Raw genomic sequence first — 10,000 nt, 5'->3', positions numbered from 1 at the left:
CGATCCGAAAGTGCCAAAAATACGCCGCCCCGCATTTTACAGATATACATATCGGAAATATTTCAAATGCCGTTTATCAAATAGAAAAAACAAACAGGACAGATCATTTTGGTACAGAGTTCAACGTGAAGAACAAGCATTACACTTCACACAAAATAAAACTGATTAAAGGAAGTCATCACTGGAACTTAGAAAGAGGTGAGAAAGTACAATGCGTGTATTTAGAGAAAGCGTGTCTTCTTATTCAGAGTCCAAAGAGTGGAAGGGACAGTAAATGATTAGGGTCTATGGTGTGCCAGGTACGTTATTACGGCTATCGAGAGACAGATGAAGGACTGCTCAAGTTTTTCTGCTCACTTCCTGAGGTGTCTGCTGTGTCTCCTGTATATGAATATGCAAAACAATGGTAGTAACGATATTCAAAATAATAACAGAACAAAAATAAGAATTTAACAAAAAGTGGAGGAGAGACAGAGACAAAAAAAAAAGTCTTGTCAGTCAAGCGCAGCAGATCTTCCAACCAAGCAATCAATCAGCTTTTCTTTACATGCTCGTGCACTTACATATTGTTTACGAAGGATAAACGCACTCACTATAAAATAATAAAATCAATTAGTAATTAAACATGAATTACGTGTAGCAGTTTATTTTGTGCTTGAAGTTTGAACATTTATTTTGCAATGATTCAAATTAATCAATAAATGTACAGATTTGATTTGTAATATTTGATTTAAAAACGTATTGCTGAAACATTTTCATGACACCCACTTAATAATCCAAAACATTATGCAATGCAATGCATTAAATAATTAATTTTCTTGATAATACTAAAGGTTTGTATTTCCAGCAGAGTTAATATAGTTAACTAAAACTAAAATGAAAATCTTAAAAATGAAAAAGCGTATTTGTAATGTGAAAATACACAAATATGGATATATAATTTACTGTATATATTTCAACCAGTTGCCAAGGCAGTTTCCTATTTTAATATACTTTAACTTGAAGTACTGAAATAAACTACAAAAAGCTAAAACTCTAAAAAAAAACCAAAAAACACACAAACTGACTCAAAATACCATAACATAATTATAATATTAAAAAGATCATTTTTAATAATAAACCATGAATTTACAGACTCAAAGTGATTTTTCAAAATAAAATATTTATGTTTTATTCAATTGCAAAAACTGCACATTTCTTTAATTGGTTTCATTATTTAATTTAGAAAGTACATTGGTTCTCTGCACAGATTTTTTTAACTTGATTTTAATATATTTACTGAAGTGAGGGATTGTTACATGTACTTTCCTAGCTACCTGTATATTGTTCAAAGCAACAATATTATTACCGCGTCCCATTTTTTGGTTCTGGACTTACCCCCGGCCCCACTGCTGCCTGGCTGCCCCTCAGTACTGACATAAGACTCATTGCCATTGGGCTCTGAGCTGTTGTGATTGGCCCACTGAGCTTCGCTGGCAAAATGCTGTGCTGTGATTGGACTGGGCGTGTCTGGGCTGTCAGAGAGCCCCGCCTCCTGCTGCTCCTGCCTCTGAAAGTGCTGCTCCACCACCAGCTGCAGCTCTGCACTCAACACAGGACACACAGCACAGCGCCACACAGTGGACACAGGCTATCAGCGCAGGCGTGCAGTGTGTGGAACAGTGTGAGACCTCTGAACCCCATCCAAATGTATGACATCAATCAAATACACTCAACGGGCGGCTATGGAATGGAGAAAATGAATGACTTGCGAGATGTATGCATGCTATGTATCTAAAACCAAAAAAATTTGCTCTCACAAAAAGACAAGTATTTAGTTATTGAAAAAATGTATTGCAGCTTTTAATGGGACAGTTCACCTAAAAATGCAATTCTGTCCTTAATTACTTATGGTCATGTCGTTCCAAGCCCGTAAAATATTGGTTCATCTTGAACACAAAAAATATATTTTTGATGAATGCCGAAACTCTCTCGGACCCCTCATAGACAGCAAGGATCCAAATACAATCAGAGCTCAGAAATGTAGCCAGGAGTTCATTAAAATAATCAATGAGAATACCCCCAAAACAAACAACTATGCAGAATTCATCAAAAATATTTTCATTTTCAGAAGATGAATGAAGGTCTTACAGGTTTGGAATGATATGAAGGTGGGAAATTAATGACAGAATTTAAATTTTTGGGTCAACAATCCCTTTAAAACTATAAAGGTTTGTTTCAGAACTTGGGCTTACGGGCTGGGTAATATAGTGCAAAAATAAATAAATAAAATAAAATAAAATAAATTTGTTTATTAATTTTATATTATTCATTATTATAACAAATATAATAATAAACTCGCCAATGATTACACCGTTCTGTGCGTATTAGCAACAAGCCCTAACATAAGGACATTTTTTGAAATTAGTTTAATGACAAGTTTTTTTAGTTGAAATAATAGCCTAAAACCTCATTAAAATATTTCTCAGTGCTTCAGTTTATTTCTTCAGAAAGAAAATGATGCAAATAGGAAAAAATAAAATCATGAATACTCAATATACTCAGTGTTAGATGGGCTGACATCAGTTTTGATCAACAGCACTAAATTTCTTGGTGACGTGATCAAAGTAAATGGCTAATGCACTGTAAGCTGATAGCTCTCTCGTGAAGCAGGTCTGAGAGCATCTTAAGAGCTTTCAGAAGGTTTCATCTGCAGACCTCCAAATGTACTGTCTGATGATGATGCCTAACATACTCAGCTAGAACCCCATAATTACCAATGTGTTAAAAAGATTGTTTAAAAAGAGCGAATTCATCATAACCGAACTACCTTGCGAAATTAAAAAAAAAAAAACTACATTAATTCAAGATGCAAAACGTTGAAAAGTAAATCAGGGAATCCTGAATAATAAACTACTTCTAAGAAAACAGAACTCTGATCTAAACAATACGCCGCAGCAGATATAAATGAGCTTGTTTCTTCGTCTGAACAGATCTGGAGAATTCTAGCATTGCATCAATTGCTCACCAACAGATACCCTGCAGTGAATGGGTGCCGTCAGTCCGAACAGCTCTGAAAAACATCACAAGCGATCCACACCACTGTAGTCCATCTTGTGAAGTGAAAAGGTGTGCTTTTACGATTTATACGATTTTCATTGAAGAAACAAACTCATCTACATCTAGGATGACCTGAGAGAACGTTTTCAGCATTTTTTTTGCTGTTGGGCTGAATTCTAACTTTACATATACTTTTGTAGAAGCCGCAAATCTCGAAAGAAAAATTAATACTTTTTTTTTTTGGCTTCCAACCATTATGATTGATCTCAGAGCTGGCTGGCTGAACTCTTAATTGAAGAGAATTTAAAAAAATCCAGAGCGAATGGCGAAAACACTCCCGCAATCAAAAGCACTAAAAAGTGGGCACTCAATGAACCACTACATACACTCAGCAGTTTTGCCCTGGAATGATTTCAGCTCGCCACTTTGTCGCTATCCAAGCAATCTTCTCAAAACTTTTACCAATCTTTTCACAGACAGGAGACCCTACTTACATAAGCGAGGCTCTGACACCATTGAACCACGACTAGCCCACACAAGCGCAGCACGCTGGCAGCATCACTGCAAATCAGATTGCTTTAGCTGTTTCTGCCCTGCACCCGACCGAGAAAGGATGCTGAGTGTTCGTTCAAAACTGCTCTGCCAGGCTGTCCATTTGAGGCCATCTCTCTAGAATGATGCATCTCTCTCTCCTCCCCCCACTCCAATCAATAGCTCAAGCTAATGTGAATTTGCACGTCCGTGCAGGAAATGGCCTTGTCTATGAGTCAGCGAGGCGGACTCCGCCGCTATCCTCCCCATCTCATCGCCTTAAAACCTCAACTTTGACGCAAGCGTGGCCTGGTGGTCAGACAACCTGGGTTTGAATCAGTATAGGTCATTTCCAGCCTCCTACTGCCCCTTGTGATTGGCGAAATAATAAGCAAATTATTAAAACTCTACTTTTAAGAGTGCACGTGCGCTGATAAAAAAAACGATGTCTGAAGAAAGATTACACATTTGTCACATGTGACGGGGTTTCTTCAGGGTTTATGAAAGTAAATTCTAAGACTCTTTCAAGACGACGTAAATTTAAAAATTAAAAATTATTATTATAAGTTTTTAAATTTAAGGTATAATTAAAAGGAACAAAATATGCCAATATGTTGCTAAATATAATGTCAAGACTCTAGAGTGCACACAATGAGCTGCATTAACAACACTAAAAGTTTGAAAATACAACTTTCACTCCGAATACCTCATTGTGCTAAATGACCAAAATGTAATGCAAAATTAGATTCTTAAATCAAATTAATTTAATTATTGATAAGGCTTATATAGCTGTGCAAACAACCACTAAAATAGTTTAACTGTGACTTCGATCAAACTGCAATAAAGGGATGTTTCCAGTGGAAATGTGATATTCTACATTTACCTGAAAAACATAGTGACAAGAAAAAGGCTTATAAATAAATAAATAAATAAATAAATAAATATCGATAGTAATAATCAAAATGGAGTGAGTGATGATTAGAGTTATGATTAGAACAAGAAAAAAATTAATTAAAAGGAAAACACATTAACAGATATTTGTTCTTGTTTTAAGCAACTTACTTAATTCTGGGAAATTTCTTAATCATATCTCCTTTTTGCTTTTCAAAAAAAGTATCTTAATTCATGGAGGTTTAGATTTTGTAAGATTGTAAGACTTTTTCAGCAATGTTTGTTAAATGCTTTCTGCTCTGATCGAAATACTTTTAAAGCCTTCATTTGCGGAAGGGGCGAATTAAGATTGAGACATTTGAGAAACTCCACAAGGAAAGAGAAACAGTGGCTACATGCGCACTGAAAAAATTGGAGTGACAGAACCATTATAAAATTAGATTCGACGATGTATGAACTATATAAACACAAATAAATCCTAAATAAAATACCAGCAGCTGAAAATCATGAAGGAGTAAACAATAAATGTTATTTAATAGGAAAACGGAAGTAACATAAATGTAAATAAAATCTGAAAAGCTGTTTACTTTATAAATAATACTTTACTTTGGAAAATAAGCTACTACTTACAAATATGTCGGATTAAAATAAAAATGTCTTTTAATAAAGAAACATGAATGGTCACAGGCAGTGTATTGTGTCTTTCACAGTGGGTTTAAAGTCTGAGACCACTCTGACAAATACGTATTTAGTAACCAATAAATATACAAATGTTCTGAATAAATTTCGACAGTATTTCTAGGCCATTGATCAAATCTTTGAAAACGATCGTGTGATTCGTAGATGTTCTTTCTTTTGTTGGAGCTCAAGATGCTCTCTGGATGATTCTCAAATCACGCTGGGAAAAACAGACGCATCTTCACTAGTGTACTCAGACTTCGGACCTCACTGTGTGTGGTTAAGAGCGGAGGAACTGTATTAATATCAGCGGCTGATCCATAAGCACGCGCGGTGTGAGTAGTCTGTTGAGTGGGCTGCATGTGTGGGTCATTGGATGCAAAACGCCGCCTCCATCGGTGAAATACGTACAGTAGTGTGAATGTTAATGGAGAAGATGGCAGTGTACTGTGGATCATACTGTACTGTACACACAGATGGCAGAGACATATCATTCCTATTATGCAATAACGTTTTATTGCCTCTGTATATTATTTTTTTAAAGATTGAAATCATAGTAGGAGGAATTTTAAATCATGCCCCTTATAATAAATAACTTCTAACATACAAAAAGCTGAAGGTTTACTTAAAACTGTCTCAGATGCATCATTAAACATGTTTTCTGATCACGTTTTTTTATTTTACACTGGAAAATCAATTTATAGATTTTTTTTTTTTCTGTGTCCTGTCCAGTATCACTTTCCATCCTGTTAGTTCTCTGTGAAATCCTTTAAAGCAACATAAATCAGCTCCTTAATCACATGATGCTCTGGAAAATGACATAAATTTGTATATTTTGGATATATTTAAAATTGATTTTAATTTCAGCTTGTAAAACATTTTGTTTAGATTTAAGCTAAAATAAAAAAACGAAATGCACTAAAACCTATATACTTAAAAAAATCCCGTGCAAATTACAAACACATGAAACAAAGAACTAAAAAAAAATAATTATGAATATTAATTAAAAAAAAGTAAAATAAGTAAGATTAAGAATACAAAAACTTAAAAAAGTGTAACAAATTAAATACATGTAGATGGAAAAGATTTATGTACAGATATACATATTATAAACATACATTATTTGGATATAATAATATATTATAAATATACCTACTCATATTAACTGTATACAACCAAATACTATCGGGGTTGTTTGACTCTAAGAAAATCGATTTTGTCTGATACTGTACAGTTGCAATATAAAACCCAGCATGATAAAGCGATATAATCAAAAATATGTCTATGTTTAGCTCTTAATTTTTCATCAATTCGGTTCATTTCTTGTCGTTGTATAAATAAGTTATAAATGTTGAAAGTCGAGCTTCTAATTTTGGCCTTTATTCTGAAAATCCGATCCTACAAAAAGTATATTCTTTTTTTCATGTCTTACCAGACCTCAAATATGGTACTGCATAACAGGAATGACTCATATGTATGGGTTACGTAAGAGCCTGAAACGTCACATAATATACAGATGGTGTACTGTGTATGTGGCTGGATGCGGGCCTCAATGCCTCTCATGGTCGGTGGCATTGTAGACGCTCTGTTTCCTCTGGGCTGGAGACAGCTGGGCACTCTGGGCCTGGCGTGGACAGTGGAAGCACAGCGTGAGAGAGGATCTGATTTCACGCAGACTCTATTTCAGGAGCTTTGCTCCAGCAGGTATCAATGACAACTGCATCAGAGCTCCATCCATCTCATAGCAAACCCTCTGCTATGCATCTCAGAGAGCTCTGCAGAAGAAGCAGCCGGAGGCTTAGCTTACATACCGCCACGTCCACTAAGACAGCGGGAAAAGAACACTGTGTTATGTCTGATAGAGCGATGGTGGAGACAGGAGTGAGGAGATCAAATCTAATGCTCATTCTAAGTGCTAGGGTTAATCCTCATCTCTGTTATTGCTTTAGATACAGCACTCACCTCTGTTTGATTGCTTTGTAGTCTGCTTGTCATCTCTAAGAGAAAAGAAGACAGAGACACATTAAAACCAATGACAATAAATATATTTACATTGTTACAAAGAATTCTATCTATCTATCTATCTATCTATACATTGATTTTATTCTATCTATCTATATGCATCCATACTTTGGTATCTATATGCATCTATAATTTTCTAGTATCTATCTATCTATTTCTATCCACCTGTTCATCCATCCATCCATTGAGTGTCTATCTATGTGCGTCTATGTTATTGAGTATCTATCTATCTATCTATCTATCTATCTATCTATCTATCTATCTATCTATCTATCTATCTATCTATCTATCGAGCGTTGTCTTCTGGATTGGTTCTGTCTAAGTTTATTCTGTTTCTTGATATCATTCCAGAAAGACTGGATCAGATCTCTGTGGAGCACTGGCTGTTGTCTGAATCCCAGTGGATTACAATGAATAGCAAAATTAATGTTTGGAAATGTAAACTCATATTTCCTACTGACACACTACAGCTGTGCAAAAGATAAAATTATTGACTTAAAATCATTTGATCAAAAAAACAGCGTCTAAAAACAGTTCTAATAAATTTGTGTACCTCTGTATGTCGATATAGATATATTATCGTTGTAGGTGGAATATATTTTCCACAAAATACTGTTTATAATTATTTTTTCTTGCGCACCAAATCAGCGTACTATAATGACTCCAAATCTAACAATGTTTGTAAAATGATTAAATATACTGTTCCCTTGATGTTCACATAAACAAAAAAAAAAAAAAAGCTTTCAAACTATGTTTTCATAATTTAATAGGAATTTTAGCAAAACTAGAAACATTTTTCAACTAATTTACTTTGTTTTAGTTCAGGCACCACAAGACATTTTTTTAAAACATTCATAGAAGGTCATATCTAATCTGTAAAACTGTGTCACAGTAATGTCTGTGTGTGTTTAAATCTCCACAAATTTTGTTAAAGGACACTTAGAGCTAAGTCAAATTTAGACCAATTATATCTTGATCCAAGAGTGGAATCGACTAACAAAATTTGATTTATATTCCACTTCGAGATTCTTTTTCATAATGTAAAACTGCTTTTAGGAGGCCCGACCCATTTATTTCCATGACTGCACTAAAGACATGCTTATACATTATTTCAGATGTTATGAAATATAGGGCTATTTGTTCATTTCAGGACTTGAAAGGCCAATGTATCATCATGTTTCTTTCAGAGCGTCTTACAATTTCATGCATGCTCTCAAAAAGTATGTGCATTGAGTTTGACTCTGTCGTCTCTGCATGAAGTGTTTGAAGCCCATGGACTCCTAATTATTTCATAAAATACTGGAATGTTCTAGTATGATGAATCTTTTAACTAGTAATTTTGCAGTGAGGATCTGGAACATTTGCAATCTGGTATAATTTGGAGGTTGTTATTGCTGCAGCTTCAAAAAACAGAATCATCAAATAACTCTTTATCATTTTGTGACAAAATGTATTTATTTATTCAGAAAAATATATTATTTCAGAAAAAAAACCTTTATTTAATAAAATATTGTATATAATAATAAATGCTTTTGAAAGAAGTCTCTAATGCTGGTTATATTTATTTGATCAAAAATACATTAAAAATATATTTCTGTGAATTTTTACAGAATTATAATAGAATGTATAGAAACCACAGCATTTATTTGGAAATAGATACAGTATAAATATCTTAACATGCTGACCTAAAACATGTGAACATTACTAAAAATATCGTCAGATGTTACTGCATTAAAAAATATTAGTTGATTGTATTTATTATGAAAATGGACAGGGACACATTAACTTGATACATCCATTAAAATCAAATTAATTAATTGAAAAATGGTTCAGAAAAATAAAGTTAGTCATGACAAAATAATTTGCTTGAAAAAAATAAAAATTACAAAATATCTTCATGGAACATTTCTCTCTTTTTTGCCATATATCAAATCATTTAAAAAATCATAAATCATTTTGACCATACAATGCATGCGCGTGTGACATAAGATGGTCCAAGGTCACAGTACAGTACTGAATTGTTTTGAATGTAGTCTATGTTTTATATTGCACTTTCATAAAATAAAACTATTATATCAATGACTGTATGCACCACTGCCCAGACGTTACACTTGTTCAGAAAGCTGGAAGAAGACTTTAAAAGTCCCAGATTTCTCTTAAAACCACTGAGCATCTTTATTCCTTACCCATAGCCACTTAAGACTTTAAATGGAGTCGAGCAAATGCTGGATTATGAATTCAGACATACAAATTAAGTAGAACCAGAGGCACACAGTGAACCACGGTAGCCAGAAGGAGCTTTTATGGGCCCCTACTGGCTCCACACACGAGGACAACCTTGTTACCAAAAAACGCATCACTGCAGAACGTTCCTGCCAAAACCACCAGGTTCTGCTCCATAAGCGCTTACACCAAATTACCACTCTAACCGCAATAACAAGCCAAGCTTCGCTCTTCAACTTAGGTCTTCTGCTCCGCGGTTTATGACAAGTAACAATCGTGCACTTTTATGAGATAAGTTCATAAAAGCTTCAAAAACTTTCTTTATAAAGAGGACCGATTCCAAGTGTTTTGGATCAGAGGAAGAAATGCCAGCCAAACAAAAGGTGCTTTGTTTGTGAATGCAGCTCTGTGCGTCCCACCTCCTCAACACTTTTCCTTTGCGATCTACATCCAAAGGTAACTGGGAAAAAAGCAAGCGCCGTTCTCGTCGCGTAACACATAGCATACAACAACCACCCCAGCGATCATCACGAATCAATGCAGGAAAAACAAACAGCTCACAAGTGTAGCGCTTCCCAGTCATTTCTCAGGTTTTGAATGGCTTTGCTGGAGAGCA

Source organism: Puntigrus tetrazona, chromosome 9 (assembly GCF_018831695.1).
Source record: "Puntigrus tetrazona isolate hp1 chromosome 9, ASM1883169v1, whole genome shotgun sequence".
NCBI lineage: Eukaryota > Metazoa > Chordata > Actinopteri > Cypriniformes > Cyprinidae > Puntigrus > Puntigrus tetrazona.
Note: the sequence above shows the minus strand (reverse complement) of the source record.